The following is a 16,255-nucleotide window of genomic DNA, read 5'->3' as shown; positions in this document are numbered from 1 at the left end:
CCTCCACCTCCTGGCTGCTGGGCTCATCGCACACACAACACAGGACACACGTGGCTGCCCAGGGAGACGGGGAGAGACACGCCACCCAGACTCTGCCCCACACTAAACTCAGGCCCCGTGAACTGGCCAGACTCTAGGTGCATTGCTCGGGTATGAGGAGCATAGGGTGGGAGGGAGGGAGCAGGCCTCACCGGAGAAGCGCCCTTCTGTGTCTCTCTGGGTACATTATGTCCTTGAGCTGGTGGAGCTTATGTCCCTCCACTGGCCAACACCCCCTCTCCGAAGCAGCTTCAGAAACAGTTATTTCCTCCTCACTTATTTCCAGAGGGATGTTCCTTCTGCTGGTTGTCCCCTCTCTAGGGCAGGTGCTCCTCAAGTCCCCAAGCAGGGACAGTGCAGGGCCATGCTCAGTCCTAGGACCTCGAGGGAGGTGAATACAATTCCAGCTCTGGCCCAAGAATGGCGGCTCTCAGCATGGCTGTTCTGGAGCATCTGGAACAGCAGGGAGACCTCCCTCCCCTGGCGATACACGCTGCCCCACAATGGCGGTTTGGGAACAGGGAGGTTTTGGGGTGTCCGCAGGGGAGAACCCACTCTTGAATTCCCAGTAGGAGCCCGAGAGAGTCAGAGGAGGTGAGGGTGCAGTTCAGGGACGGAGGGAGGTGCTGCGTGTATATGCTGAGGTGTGGTGGTATAGCACCTGGCGTGGGGGCTCTGAAAGAGAAATGCAACCAAGAAGACGGAAAATCAAGACTCCTGTTTCGTGCAGTAGGCTGTCAGCTGGGAAGGGCGAAGCCAGTAAGACAGGCCCTTTTAAGATTGGTTCACATCAGTAAGACCTTCAATGAACCAACTCTCCTCCAAGAAAAAGGTTGGCGATGAGGTAAGGGGAGGGCTGGCTAGCATTCTAGGTGCTGACCCTGCGGGGGGGGGGGGGGGGGGAAGCAATGGTCCCTTGGGGCAGAGCCTGGAGCACAGCAGGTAGGAACGCTGGCTGGAGGGCTGGCTGATGTTATCAGAGGTGACCTCTGCCCCCGGAGCTCCCCCGCAGGGTAAATGTGCAGCCAGTCAGTCTGAGTGCCCACAGCCCCACCCACAACCCAGAGCCAGGAGGCACCAGGAAGACACTCTGAACCCCTTCTCAAGCCCCCCCCCGGCCCCCGAGCTCTAGTCCGCTGGGACCCTCCCATGTCAAAAACCTACAAACGCATCTCTACAAAAGAACACGGCTCTCTGCTCAAACACAGGCACACCCAAACCCAACACTGGAAATGCACAGGAATGTAGTGACCCCTATCCACACATGCACACACCCCTCATTCCTTCTCCTTCCCATCCCATCCCCCCGACATACAGCTTCTGAGGTCTGCTGGGCCCCCTCGGCCAGGGCGCTCTCTTCCCCCATCCTGTGGCTGAGGGCCCTGCCCAGACGGCTTCAACTTCAGCTCCCGCTCCAGCCCGTTTGTTTGTCAGGCTGCAGGTCCCTGGAGCTATCAGCCAGGGAGCAGGAGCTTCCAGAGGAGCGGGGAGTGGCTAAGCCAGCCCTCCGGGGATCCCTTCACCTCTTAAAGTTGGGTAAAGAGAAACCCTGGACTCCTGGCCCTTGGCCGGGCCATGCCCAGCTCCCATGCTCAGAGGTACTTGGGGAGGTGAGACCCAGGGAGGGGGTGCTGCAGGGAAGCAACTGGGAGGAAGATTCAAAGCCTCCTAAGGATGTCCCCAGAGGGGCTGGGGAGTGTCCCGGGGAAGCCTGGGACCTTGGTCACTCATGGGCTAGAGGCAGCTGCCCCAGTGGAGGGCACGCCCACCCAGCACCCTCACTCACTATCCTCCTGGCCTGGCCTCTTTGCTCGGGCACCTAACCCTGATCCCTCGGAGAGGGACTGTCCTCCCGGCCCACCCACCCCCACACACACAAATTGGGAAACTCCTAGGCCCTCCCCTTGCCACCCCCCTGCCGTACTCAGGCCCTTCTCATCTCCAGCCCTGAGGCATTAGCAATTTCAGGATCATCCCAGACCTGGGGGTGGTGGTGGGAGGGCAAGGCACAAGGTGCTCAGGGCCTGGGGACTGAGGATTCCAGAGTCTAGGGCTCGTTCAGCAGGTTCGGTCTTCGCCCACACCACCTCTCCACCGAGCTGCTACGGCTCAGGTCTTATAGGATACCTTCTGGGCAGACACCCTAAATCTAACTGAGGGCGGTGCCCAGGGGTCAAGCCAAGTGCCAGAGCGCCCAACATCTGGGGCCTTGCCAACAGATCCTCTCCCAGGCCTTTTAGGAGTCTTCCTTGTTTTCAGGCTTGAAGAATACAGCCCTGTTAATCCACGGCAACCTGGAGACAAGCACTGCCTTTAGGGCCAAATGGAATCCAGAGGCTTTTCTCAAGGAAGCCTGGTGCCAGAAAAGGACTCGGGGAAACTGAGGCCCAGGGAAGACGCAGACCCTGAGAAAACCCAGGAGATCACACAGCCACGGGGGACTAGGCCCCACCTGAAGTCCCCACGGGTCCTCCTGCCCTCTTCCAAGCATCTGTTTTCTCCTGCCCAGGAGCGGGCAGGATCAGGGCCCTGGAACAAGGTACCTCCCACCCCCAAGCCTGGCCGGCTCACCTGGCCTTCCCGGCCTGTCAGTCCAGCTGTTCCGGCAAGAGAACATTTTCTTCTCACTCTGTTTGGACAGCTGCCGGGATAGTGATGGTGGGAAGAGAAGGTCTGATTCCTGAGAGAGGGGGCAGGGCAGCGACAGGGCCACAGGGCCTCCCACGGGGCGGGCAGAGGGCTGGAGCTGGGGGGAGGTCCGGGGGGGTGGGGCAGGCTAGGTGAGGGAGCCAGGTGGGGCCTGGAGCAGCCCGACAGGGTACCTACAGGGAATGGCTGCCACTCACAAAGAGGGTGGCAAGAGGGGCTCTGGAGCCTGGCCTTGGGCCTGGAGTAGTGAATGGAAGCCCAAGAGCAAAGGAAGAGAATGACTCCCTTCTTTATGGAAAGTGCTCAGCTACAGGGTGGGGCTGGGGATGGCCCCTCCGGCCCAGCCCCAAACCCTTCCTCTCCGACACATCCCCAGCCCCTCCTCAGCTGGTCCAGGGCCTGGTGGATGGGGCTCAGGGAGAGGAAGAGGAGGCATCAAGTGGGCAGAAGTCAGAAGACCCAGAGACCCAGCTCCCTCCCGCTCCAGGAGGCGGCAAACAGAATTGTGGCGTCAGGACACACCCGTTTCCTCCTCTCTCTCCTTCCCAGCGGTCCGTCTCTCATTCCTTCCCTCCCCTCCCTGTCCCCTTTCCGGCCATCTCGTCCTGGTGTCTCCCTGTCCCCATCTCCACCTCCTCCTGCCTGCCTCCCCCAACTCCCCACCCTCGGGTTATGTAAGGGGCCTGAGAACAACACAGACGGGGCTTTGTTGTCAAACCAAATCCATACGGAGCCGGAATCGGCCAACGCAGCTGTTCCCCATTCCGTCTGCCTTGGCAGAGTGGAGACGCTGGGCAGGAAGCCCCCACACGCCTCCAAAAGTTTTGGGAGGTGGGGGGCAAACGCTGGCCCGAGGGCCCCCAGGCGGCTAAATGGGTGGCCAGAGACCAGTCATTCTTGCGTGGGACCACAGCAGGGGACCAGCTGGCCCTCAAGACAGAACAGAGCCCTGTGCAAAGCCAGGGTCACAAAGACCACAGAGAGGAGAGCTCTGGGCTAGAAGCAGGCCTAGAAGGGGGGACACAGACTCACACAAGCCCACCTGTGTTCCTGTCCACACACGGATGCATGCCCAGGCTCTCTCTCTCCTGCACAACCCACGTACACACTCATCCACACACTTACAGTGCGCACACACACACACCCCGGCCCAAGCACCACACACCGTATGCGCTCACCTGAAAGGTGCCTGAACAGAAATCTCCTCCCTGCTCTGACCAGCCTCCTCCATCCCAGCAGGTCCCTCCCGGAAAAGAGCCAGAGCTCTGGAGAGAGGAAGGTGGAGGGCAGAGATCAGAAGCCAGAGAAGCTCCACCAGCCAGCTCGTCTTGGGAGACCCTCAGGCTCCCGGACGAGGTCCCACCTTCCTGCCCAGGAGGATGTCCAGGCAGGTGGGTGAAGGCCAAGAGAGCCGAGTTTAAGTTTACATTGAGTCTGCTTTGCGCCGGCACTGTCCCTTCCCCGAGCCCAGCTGCTGGGAGAACCATCTCCCTCGAAAACGCTGGCGCTGCCAACAATGGCAGGCACTCCTGAGCCTCCACTAGCAGGGCGCCTCCCCGGCCCCGGAAATGCGGCCGCCATGTCAGGACCACTTGGATGTTGAGGCAAAGGGGGCGTGGGGGACACCGGATGACAAGACGGGCAAGAAGAGGTGTCAGACGCGAAGGGAGAGGGGGGAAGAGGGAAGAAAGGAAGGCAGAAAACGATCAGATAAAGAAAAAAATGGGCGCCTGGGTGGCTCAGTCGTTACGCGTCTACCCTCGGCTCAGGTCATGGTCCGCGGGGAGCCTGCCTCTCCCTCTCCCGCTCCCCCTGCTTGTGTTCCTGCTCTCGCTGTGTCTCTCTCTGTCGAATAAATAAATAAGATCTTAAAAAAAAAGAAGAAAAGAGAAAAAGAGGGAAAAAAGGCCCAAGGAACGGACCAGCAGAGAAGGGGGACAGTGATGTGGGGAGCAGGGCCCACCCAGCCCGGGAGGACGGGCTCCCCATCTCCAAGAACACACCCTGCCCTGCCAGGCCCGGGCTAGCGTCCTCCGAGGACAGGGCCAGCCCAGGAGAAACAGGATGGCGGTGGACGTTTCCAGAGCGCGTCCCAGTGCACCTGGTCCTCCATCCGCCCTCATCGGCGGTGCTCCCCGGGGGTGTGGCTGGCCCTGCCCGTCCTGGTCTTTGGGGCCTGGATGATGTCAGGACCTCAGAGAAAGGAATGAGGTGGGGGCAGGGGGACCCAGGGTCACTCCTGCCTGTGGGGAGGAGACGCTCGGGGCCCTTGACCAGCCAGTTACATTTTTACTACCTCATTTGCAAAAAGAAATCGTTACAGAGCAGGTACCGTGTGCCATCCCGGTGCCAGGTACGAGGACACGGCAGGGAGGAAGGCAGTCGCTGGTCCCGCCCTACGGTGACATCTGGGGCCGCTCCCAACCTGCAAATGTTTACCTCCCCTGGGCCTCCCAAACCTGTGAGGTGGGGCCGATGCCATGAGCCCAGTTCACAGACATGCGGAGGGAGCATAACGACCTGACACCTGCCCGAGGTCACAGACCTGGGAGCAGACGGAGAGGAGACAGGGTGCCCTGACCAGTGGCTCCTGCCTGGACACCTGCCCCTGGCCGCCAGGCCTGCCATCAGACACTCTTCAGGATCTGGGCAGATGGGCAGCAGCTGGGCCGAAGATTCCGCACACTGGGATGTCACTGGAAATGCTCTCTCGTTCAGAAGCGTGGGCTCCTGGGAGAGGGAACCCGAGGGCCCGAGGCCAGGCAGCCGGGAAAGGAGACAAGCAGGGCGCCTCCACCATACCCCCCAGAGCACAGCTCCCCCCCACCCCCAGCCCCGCCTGTGGCAAGAGTGGGACCCAAGGGGCAGTGGGGGCGCGCGGGGGGGAGGTGGCAGCGTGCTGGGCAGTCCGGCAGACTTCCGAGAGCAGAGCCTCGGGTTGGATGCTGAAGGACACTCGCCATTTAGGAAGGTGGTGACCAATGGCACCCAAGCCATGGTGGGAGTGCAGAAAGGGCAAAGAGGAGGAGCTGAGAACATACGCGGCATGCTGCTGGCGAAGTAAGAGTCTTGATGGGGTCAAACGGGTGGGCAAGGTTCAAATAAAACTCTCCAAAGCCCAGAAACCCTCCGTCCTACTTTCAAATGAAATTTTACGTGGAAGGCCAATACGGAGAAGAAGGCATCGAAGTGCGGTTGTTTGGGTTGAAGCAAGAACAGGGGTGAACCCCACCTCCTGAGTGGACACCAGAGAGGGACTCCACCCCCAGGGGCCCCTCTCTTGGCCCCAAAGGGGAGGAGAGGACCGATGTCAGGACAAGAGGGGAGATGAGGACCAGTCTGTGCAGGGACCTCAAGTTTGGGCCGAGGAGGCGAGACAGGAGGGTGAATGGGACGAGCGGCCTGCAGCCAGGGTGGGTGGAGTGAGGGGCAGGCCCTCCTCAGGGGGCAGCCTCCTGCGCATCCCTACCTGGGGCTCCTACCTGGGGCTCCCGCTTGCCTCTCCAGCTCATGGAGACACCCAGGGGGAAGCGAGGCAGCAAGCTGCCAGGTCAGGCCCTTCTCTGACAGACAGCTCACCTTCCCAAAGGGCAGCTTTCTTCCTTTGCCTCAGGAAAAGGAGGAAGGAAAGCAGAAATACAGTGAAAATGAAGAAAACCCAAGGTACGTCTTCCATTCATTTATCAAACAAATATTTACCGAGCACTTATTATTTGCTATGCATCATTCCAGCCATGAAGAACACAGCAGTGAACAAGATAGGTTCCTCGAGCTCACACTAAAATCCTAAAATCTTGGGGGAGAAAATACCTTAAAAGTTTTCAAACCCACTCCACACCACCACCGTGCCCCTCCTGTGCTTGCATTCTCCTTTGGACTGTCCCTGTCAAGGTCAACGGTCTATGCCTAAACATCTTCGACGATGGGGAACGCGCCCCCTCCACAGTCAGAAGCACGCTCCCGAAATCTCCAGCGGGCCCCACTGAGGACCCCGCTGGCATCCCTCCCCACCCGGCCTCGGCAGAGCCTGGGGCAAGGGAATCAACAGAGCATCAGATGCACTGTGAGAATGTGCAGGTTTTATTGTATATCAACACAAAGCAGAAGGATGCCTCGCTAGTTCTGCTTGTTCTGGGCCAATGACCTGGGACCAAAGGAAACAAGCAGGCCCCATGCTCACCTTTCCAGAGTTCCCAGGTCCCTCAGCCTCTGCCGCCGGGACTGCCCTGCTCGCTTCCCTCCCAGAAGCCTCCGGCAGTGGTCCCCAGGGCGTGCCCTCGCTGGCCCCCACTTCTCTCCTGCTGTCCCTTCCAACCAGGCCTCCCTCCCCCAGACCTGAGCCACCTGCAAGGGGGCGGCGGGGGGGGTGCTGGCAAGGCAGAAGGGAAGCTCACCCCGAGGACTGAGAGCTGCTCTTGGAGAAGCCAGGCCAGGATGGGTGTCAAGGAGGACCCGGAAGCAAAGGTGCTCCTGCCTGGCAGGGATCTGGGGATGCCGGGTCCTGGGCCCTGGAAGCAGCCACCGTTGGCCCAGGTCCCTGAGCTCTGGGACCTGTAGGGGCCCTCCCCTTCCCCACGTGTCACCACAGTGGGCGGCTGAGGCCTTGCAGCCCTGTGGGCGGCAGCCAGGGAGCCGCATTTCCAAAGGAATAGGAGCCGGCCAGATGGAAGCAATTACGGGGGGAATCAGGAGAGGTGGGGGCCAGGAGAGGCGGGGAGGGAGAGAGGAGAGCCCTGCCCTGCCTGACCACAGAGGGAGAGCCCTGCCTCGCCTGACCACAGAGGGCTGACAAGCAAAGCGCCTGCACTTCAGGCAAGGGTGCTGCAACGCGCAGGGCGAGATGTGGGGTTCGGGTCAGCACAAAGAGCTCTGGGCTGGCAGGCTGAGGTTGTAGTCTGCCTTACCACTAATGCACTGTGGCCTTGAGCCAAGTCCTTCACACCTCTGAGCCTCTTCAGAGACCAAAGGACAAAAAATGAGCTTGGGGGAGCAGTGGAGAGCTTAACTGAAAAGTGCAGGTTTCCAAAACAGGCCTAGATACAGGTCCCCGCTCAGCTGCTTAGGAGCTGTGACCTTGGCCAAAGTTTCAACTTCCAGAGCCTCCATTTCTTCATTGATAAATGGGCTGAATGAAAGGTGTGCGTGAGGCTTACGCAAAGGGATAGAAATAAGTGCACGGCACGCCTTTTTTCTTTTCTTGTTAAGCTTATCGGGCCAGACTTCTAAGAAGTGCTTTATAGATACATGGTAAGTACTTGTGTTATTTGCTAAGTCTTTTTTACTGCAAGGACAGGTGTTTACAGAGGCTGCACGGGCAGAGGACACAGGGCAGATGGTGGACACAAGGAACGTTGCTACAGCCCCTGGAACCCACACCCTGCAGGAGGGTTTGGATCCAAGGCAGAAACAACAATGTGCGGGGCCAGCACTCTGCAAACGGGTCCCTGTCCTCTCCAGCCACCACCACCCTCCCCACCCCACCCGGGAGAGCCAGATCCGGGAACCCCTGACCCACTGGGCTGGGCTGCAGAGGGAAAGTCCATGCAGGAAGAAGGAACCGTCCTACCACACAAGGACAGCTGCTTCTGGGCTTCTGCAGCCCTGCCTTGTCACACTCGAGGCCCAGGTAGACACAGGGCTTCTCCAGGCCTGCACCTGCCCTCAGGCCTAGCAGCAGCCCCTCCTCCACGCTGAGCAGAAGCCAGAGCCTCAGATTCTAGAGTCAGCCCAGCATCTTTCTACAGGACAGCTCTGCAGGGCTGGGGTGGGCAGAGAGAGTGTCAGGAGCTGCCTGTATGTCTCCTGGTCCCAGGCAAGAGGCCAAGACCAGAAGAAAACCTGCAGTTCTGGACGCTTGAAGGTCCTTCTCACCCTGGAAACCAACCGACCCCACGCAACCCGTTGGCAGAGCTCAGCCCCGTACTGGGCTCGGGGACCCCAATCGGAAGCCCCGTGGCACGTGGCTGGGGCCCAGGCATCACAGACACTGCACCCCCACTTGATCCAATCACTCCTCCATCTGCAGCACAGTGTCTCTCTCACACACACACACACACACACACACACACACACACACACACACACACACACACACACACACACTGGGAATACGGTAGAGGTCAGGGGGTGATTCTGAGGCCGGGGGGGGGGGGGGCGGCAGCCTACCCAGAGGCCCTCTGAACACTCACACAGCAGTGCTGAGCACCTCTGGGAAGGGAGCCCCGAAGGACAGAGGGAAACAAAGGACCACAGCCTCCATCCTTTTCTGACTACTCTCATCCTTTTCTGGAGGCAATCAGAGGTTTCAGGTGAAGGTTTCAGACCCTGAGAAGGAAGGAGGGCCCAGGGTGGGAGCCGGGGTGGGGGGGGGGATGAGGGAAGGCCCAGCTAGCTGCTGCAGGGGGGAAATGTCTCACCACAGGGCAGCTAAGGAGTCAGCATGAGGGAGCAAGTTCTAGAAGACTTCTGGGGGCCCTCCCCTCACTACCTGATCACCCCGCTCTCCAGAGCCCAGGGTCCATCTCCAGGGGCTCGGGAGTTCAGCTGGGTTTTCGTGCCTGCCTTGATCCCCATCTGCAGACCTGGCCCTCAGCCTCTGGAATGTTCTGTGACACTGATCTGGAGGGTCCCTTTAGGAGGCTGGAGCTCTCCCTCCTCTGTGGGCTGGAACCATTCTGTATTATTCTAAGGTAGAGTGACCCCTTCCCTCAGACAGAAAATGTGAACCATTCTGAGAGGGGGAATTCATAACACCACCGGGGCAGCCTCTCTGAGGTGAGACCCAGAGAATGTGCCCAGATAGGGTCCGAGGGGGCCCCCAATGTAGGGCAGATGCCAGGCCAGCGTGGGGTAACTACAGAATGGCCACAGGTGAGGCTGGAACAGAGAAAGGGGGTCCAACTTCTCTGCTCCTGCTGGGGACTTCCCCAGGATTTGGTACAATTCCAGAAAGGATCAGATTCTTGGTTCTACCCAGAAAACTGGATCCTTAAAGGGCTGGGAGGGTAAAGGGCCAAACAAATCTGTTTCTGAGGAGTGGGGAGCGAGTCCCTGCTTTGGGTAGAGAAGGGGGTGAGGGAGAGAAGGGAAGGCAGCCTAGAAGGCGCAGAGGGCTTCCGCGGCCCTGGTCTCTGCTCCCAGGAAAGAGGGTCCCTGCTGGAGCTACAGATGCCATCTTAGCCCACAGTCCCGACAGGTGATTCTGACTTCCCCTTCCTAAATTCTTCCAGCTGTGCTCCCCTCCTAACCCCCTCAACTTGGGCTGGGGAGAGGACGGGGGACTGGCCCCAACTCCTATCTCTCCTGCAACCCTTGATGAAACCCAGGGCCCCCCGACAGCCGAAGATCTCCCACCCAGCACAGTGATGCTGAGGGATGGCACAGAGAGTACTCGGTAGAGACGGGAGTAGAACAAGGTCAGAGCGCCACCTCGGCCCAGGCCCACCCGCTCCCAGCAAAGAGAAAAGATTACCCACAGGGTAATTTCTAGGCCTCGCCCCCCCCGGAATAGCTGGCACCTCCCAGGCACCCTCTCTGGAATTAGGGGGCAACTCTGGAGGGTAAGTAAGAGTGTGGAGTGTGGAAGGAACATCACTAGCAGCACTTACATGCCTCTTCCTTTGTGCAGGTACCTTTCAGTGCACTTCACACATATCAACGTATTTAAAATCACCCTGGCAAATACCACGGCCACGGCCCGGAGGTGGCCGCTCAGGAGACAGCAGCATCAGCTTGTGCCTCGTGTGACAAGCTAGCCCACACCAGGCCCCGCTCCCAAGGTTCTGCGAAGAAGAAGTCAGCCTGAACTTGGCTTCCTGGCTGGGTCTCCCTCCAGTGGTGGAAAGCACACCCTTCCCTGAGGAGCCTGTGGGGGTGCCAGCCTGTGGGTGGCCATGAGGTCAGACAAGCACAGCTGAGCACCTGAACACTGCCTACACCACCCCCACGCCCAGCCTTCCAGAAGGAGCCCCCTAAGCCAGGCCCTCAGGACCGGGTCTGTGGAACAGGGGAAGCAGCAGCAGTGGATCAGGCCTCCGATGGCCCAGACGGAGCTTACCCCCAAGACTGGAAATGGAGGGGGCAGTTACTGGCAGACATGTTGGCAACTCTGGGCGGGCCAGAAGGTGCCTGCCAGCAAGGGCCCCAGGCGGCAGCCAGCGCCCACAGCGGAGCCCGGGGGTCCTGTCGCATCTGTACCCCACCCTCACCCCAACCCCATCCCTTCCCACTGTCCACCACCCCGGCAACTCTGAGGCACAGGGGCCTAGGCCCAAAGGCCCCCACAACGGGGACCTGGCATCCCGGGCACCGCCTGCCTGCAGCTAGCAACTCCCACCTTTGGGCTCTGCTTAGCGACCTTGGGACTCCTGCACACGGATGGACCCAGCAAAGCCTGTCACCTCTAGCCAAGCCAGCCCACCGATCTCCTGGACTCGATGCGGGCGGTTGTGCGAGACAGCAGGGCTCAGAGGATGCTGAAGGTGGGGACGCCTCTTGAGCAGGGGCGCAGGGGTCGGGGCTAGAAACTTTCCGAAGAGGACCATCCGGGTGGCTCACTCCAAGGGAGAGAAGAGCACCGGCTTCCCGCGAAAATCTGGTCCAGAGAAAGGGATCCCGGGGCCGTGGCCGCCCCACCCCGGCCGGCTCCGCGCTGCGCCCACGTGCCCGGCCGACCACCTCCCCCGGCCGCGGCGACGCGGGGCGAAGGGGGGGTGAGGGGGGGAGGACCAGACAGCCGGGCCCCCGCGGCGCTCCCGCCCTCCCCCCGGACCTCACGGGGACCGGCCGCCGCGTACTCACCCTCGCGGGTGGAGCGGGGCGGGGCACGACACTTTCGCGCACAGCTCCGATCCGCTAGGCGCACGGGCTGGCGGCGCGGCGGCTCCGCTCGGCCGGGTCCCTGTCCCGGGCGCGGGGCCGGCCTGGGAGCGGGGAAGTCCGCCTGCGGGGAGGCGGGGGCCCGGGCCCGGGCGGGGGGCGGGGAAGGGGCCGGACACGCTTGCGCACACGGCCGGGGAGCCGACTCCGGGGAGCGGGCGGGCTGGCGGAGGAAGGGCGGGGAGGCGGAGGAAGGGCTGGGGCGCTGCCGCGCGCGGGCGGGGCTGAGGCCCGCCGGCCTGGGACGCTGTGGGAGCCGTGGAGGCCTGGGGAGGGGGGTGGGCCGGGGAGCCGGGGCGCGCGGGGAGGGCGCGGAGGGGCGGAAGGGGAGGCCGGATGGGGTGAGGGTAGAGCCCGGGCGGGCGCCGCCTGTGAGTGGCGCCAGGATGGATGTGCCCAGCGCAGCCTCCGCGCACTCTCCTGGGAACAATGAGACCCAACAAAGGGTTCTCGGCTCTCCCACGTGGTGAACCGCGTCCTTCGCTCGCTTGGCAAAGTGAGGCACGGAAGGGGGAGGGCCTTGTTTCGGGAGCCCACCCCGACCCCTAGGGCCCCGCGGCCAGGTGCCCTGGACCTGGACCTAGACCTGGGCCTCTCCTCTGCCCTCGTCTGCACCTGCAGCTCCCAGACTGCTCTCTCTGCCGCCCCTCTTCTGCACACCGATTTTGGCCTTGAGAAAGCTTCTCAGTTTCTGTTCCTTACAGAAGGCGCCAGGCACGCTGTCTCCAGGGAAAACCTCATCAGTCTCCTGACCCTACTTCCTTGGGCTCAGACATCCCCCAATCAACCCTGGAAACCGCGCAGGCCCAGAAACCGTAGTCCAGAAATGACCCCCGAGGAAAACCCCAGCCCCCGAGGCACTCTCTTGCATAGGTGAGTGGTTCTTCCATAGGTGAGCGGTGTTTACGGAGCTCCTAGTGGGAACAGCCTGGTGCTGGAGGGTCCGGCGGCTCCCAGGAAAGTCTGAGACCTGGTCGCTGTCTCCACGAAGTTTACCCAGAGAGAATGCTCATAATGGACTTCTGTTCAAGAATAAGGCAAGACAGGAAGTGACTAAGTGTGAGATGTTAGTAACCGACAGTAAGTGCAAAGGGGGTTCAGAGAAGTGCCAGCTCCAGGTTCACCTCAGATGAAACTGGAGGGCTTGTTTGTTGAGAACAGATACCTCGGGAGGCTCTGCAGGAGCAAAGTGGAGAAGGCTTGGGTGAACAGAGTCAGCCTCCAAGTTCTTCCACAGGTGACTTCCATTCTAAATCACACCTTGCTCGAACAGATTCTTTTTGCATCCCGCCAATGTCTAGCTTAGTTATGTTTGAATGGTGCCGTTGGCTTGGTCTGTCAAGCATTCAGTCAACAAAGGCTTACTGCATTCCACTCCAGGCCTAAACTAAGCTTAGCTAGGTAGAAAGAAGCCAGTGACTAAAGTCCATGCCCTGGGCGAGTCAAGGGGAAAAGGGGGCTATCGTCCCTGGTTCACAGGCAGGAAAACTGGCCCAAAGAGAGTCAACAGGTGCCCAAAGCACCAAGGTGAGTCTGGCCAAGCTGAACTGAGAATCGACCCAGCTTCTAAACTTTGCTGACCCTTTGATGAACTACATCTAAACGCGGTTTGCAGTTCTTGCCATGAGCCACGTAAACGTCACTCTGCCAGAGAACAGAACTGAAGGGCCAACTCTCACTCCCGGAGATCTGACTCCCAAATCTACCTCTGTCACTACATTGCTTTAGTTTTCTTACTCGAAAAAAAAAATGGAAGTAACTGTGTTTAGTCAAAGTTACTATTGGTATTAAATTAGGCAGTGGACTGGAACTTGGCTCTGAAAGTACAATGTGCATGTAAATGTGAGTTATCTTATGCAGGTGGCATCCCTTCTTGAACCTATAGAAGTAGTCAGATCTCGGGGCGCCTGGGTGGCTCAGTCGTTAAGCATCTGCCTTCGGCTCAGGTCATGATCCCAGGGTCCTGGGATCAAGCCCCACATCAGGCTCCCTGCTCTGCTGGAAGCCTGCTTCTCCCTCCGCCCCCTCCCCCCAACGCTTGTGTTCCCTCTCTTGCTGTCTCTCTCTCTCCCTCTGTCAAAATAAATAAATAAAATCTTAAAAAACAAAAAACAAAAGAAGTAGTCAGATCTCCTCCCCGCCCCCCCCCCCAGGGCTTATCCCAGGTTACTGGGCGCCCAGAAGCTAACTGTAACTCTGAGTCCTCCCCTCGGGCCGTGCAGTGTGTTTACTCATGATCTTTCCCTTTCCGTTTCTTAATGACACAACCAGTTGCTTAGCTAGCTGCCTGGAAGCCATATGATCAGTGGGGCAGGAGGGAAGCAATTCTGGGGCCTTTTGAACCCTGGGCGAGGGGTTCTGGAGCCATCTGAGCACCACCCAGCTCCTTGCCCCCTTGCAGGACACTGCAGGTTGCTCAGCAAGAGGCAATGTGATGAAGCCAGCAGGGGTTTGGCTCCTTGGGACTGTTCTTCCTGGAAGCTAGCTGCACCAAGGACAGGTCAAGACAGCCTGAGGAGCCGCCGTCCGGGTCCTGGTCCCGTTTGGAGCCGTGCTGCTTCTGTTCCTTTTTCCTCTGCCTCCCTTGACCTCTCTGGTTCTGTCTCCACGGTGGAGGAAGTGAGGCAACCAGAGAGGCCTCAGGGCCAGAGGGAAGGGGCAGGTGCTTGTCGGGGAAGCCGTGGCCCCGGAGGCTCCTCCTTGGCAGGCGGTGGGTGTGGGTAGGAGGCCCGGAGCCGCTCGACAAATGTGCCTCACAGGCTTCTGGCTCCTACCAGAACACCGCACATGTGCCACGTTAGCATCCTGCCCACCAGGAGGAGGGAACAGCAAGATGCCGTGTGAGGAAGAAACAAACCCAATCCAGCATTTCAGACGCTTTTAAAAATAGCAACTCTGGGAGGGTATTTCAGCTCCCATTTTTATCAGATTTATATGGCCGGACCTTAGAGCTGAGCTGTTCCCAGGGTTCTCAATAGCAGGCAGGGGACATCACTGTTGGAGTCTTAGAAACCTGCCGCTAGGCCAAGGCATTCCAGGAATCTTTAGGCTGGAGGAGATCCCAAGAAGTCATTGCGTGCAGCCCTTGCCTCTGCTTGGGGCCACAGTCAATTAACCACAGACAGTTTATGGCTTGCTTTTTTTTTTTTTTTTTAAAGATTTTATTTATTTATTTGACAGAGAAGGAGAGAAAGAGCACACAAGCAGAGGCAGAGGCAGAGGGAGAAGCAGACTCCCCAGCGAGCAGGGAGCCTGATGCGGGACTCAATCCCAGGACCCTGGGATCATGACCTGAGCCGAAGGCAGCCGCTTAACGACTGAGCCACCCCAGCGCCTTTTTGCATAAAAGTCACTTGGTTTCTGTGCCTCCACACTGCATAATCTAGGATTTCACAGCCCTTCTAATCAGAAGTTCTTTTTAATATCTAGCCCAAATATCTCTGGTTACATCCTTCTCACAGTAGAAACAAAGCTAACGTCTCCCCAGTGACAACTATGTCCGAAAAAGGCTCGTCTTTAATCCCCACAAAACCCCTCATGGTGGGCACTCTTATCATTCCTAATTTGGGAGCAGTTAGGTAACTTGCCCACGATCATACCTGGGGGATGGTGCAGATTCTATGCCGAAGCCATCAGACCACACTGCCTCCCAGACATTTGTCCTTCGCTTGGACTTTCATTTCTTCATCATGGTCCTGAAGGACGAACTGGTCAGTGTTGTCATTGTGCACGTGTGCGTCATGCCAGAAGCTTGGCTCTAGATCCCAGCGTGCTAAGCCATGGTCCCCCGAACTGCCCGGCCTCTGCTTGTCAAGCGTAGCCTAGAAATGTGCTTTCTCTTTGCATTTGCCTTCTCACAGCCCCCTCTGCTTTATTTGAAGGCATTCACCACTTTTGTAATTACTTTGTGATTAATGCCTGTGTTCCTCACTAAATCATAAGCTCCATGTAAGCTCTAGCTCCAGAGTCTTACTTAAAAAAAAAAAAGAAAATGTCCGGAAGATGTGCAACACGTGCTCATTGAATTGAAACGGATTCAGTCCCTGCTTATTTTTTAAGTGGTTAAAACATGGTAACTTCAAGTCTGTGTAGATTTCAGAATCCAGTATCATTTCACTAATAATAGCACTAGAACAAACACAGGGTTGCCAACATTTATTTTGCTGAGTGAGGATATTTTAAAAACAACTACCACCAATGACTACCATCTTCTTTAAAAAAGGACATTTAATGGGCGCCTGGGTGGCTCAGTTGGTTGAGCAGCTGCCTTTGGCTCAGGTCATGATCCTGGGGTCCCAGGATCGAGTCCCGCATTGGGCTCCCTGCTCAGCGGGGAGTCTGCTTCTCCCTCTGACCCTCCCCCGTCTCGTGCTCTCTCTCTCTATCTCATTCTCTCTCTCAAATAAGTAAATAAATAAATCTTTAAAAAAATATATATTTTTTTTTAAAAAAGGACATTTTAACATCATATATACATGTTTGGAATGCAGATTTTTGTCCTTTCTGAGGAGGAAGAGTTGGCCGACCTACATTAGTCGATTCAGAAAGAAAAGAGATATACTAAAATGTTTCGGCTCAGGTCAGGTCATGATCCCCAGGGTCCTGGGATCGAGCCCCGCATCGGGCTCCCTGCTCTGCGGGAAGCCTGCTTCTCCCTCTCCCACTCTCCCTGCTTGTGTTCCCTCTCTCG

At 58.5% G+C, this 16,255-nt stretch overlaps 1 protein-coding gene and 1 long non-coding RNA gene across 8 annotated transcripts in view; one reads left to right on the top strand and one right to left on the bottom strand.

Annotated features, from left to right (window-relative positions):
* The window catches only part of ST3GAL4 (ST3 beta-galactoside alpha-2,3-sialyltransferase 4), a 33,465-nt gene extending 21,804 nt beyond the window's left edge, over positions 1–11,661 (bottom strand). For 2 of the 7 annotated variants that reach the window (XM_027580286.2, XM_027580288.2), the window contains exon 1: positions 3,867–3,885. The gene's annotated coding sequence lies outside the window, so the exon portion shown is untranslated. Of the gene's footprint in view, positions 1–1,354; positions 1,374–2,610; positions 2,889–3,866; positions 3,889–11,487 lie in introns of those variants that run through there. The other 5 variants (XM_027580295.2, XM_027580291.2, XM_027580296.2 and 2 more) reach the window with 5 other exon arrangements.
* Positions 11,662–11,897: 236 nt separating this feature from the next.
* LOC113914777 lies at positions 11,898–14,767 on the top strand. The gene is made up of 3 exons (XR_003517527.1): positions 11,898–12,061; positions 12,270–12,438; positions 13,967–14,767. It is a non-coding gene; the product is annotated as an uncharacterized LOC113914777 (long non-coding RNA).
* Positions 14,768–16,255: the final 1,488 nt, after the last annotated feature.

This window comes from Zalophus californianus, chromosome 11, assembly GCF_009762305.2.
Source record: "Zalophus californianus isolate mZalCal1 chromosome 11, mZalCal1.pri.v2, whole genome shotgun sequence".
NCBI classification, from domain to species: Eukaryota; Metazoa; Chordata; class Mammalia; order Carnivora; family Otariidae; genus Zalophus; species Zalophus californianus.
This window is presented reverse-complemented; position numbering and strand designations above follow the sequence as displayed.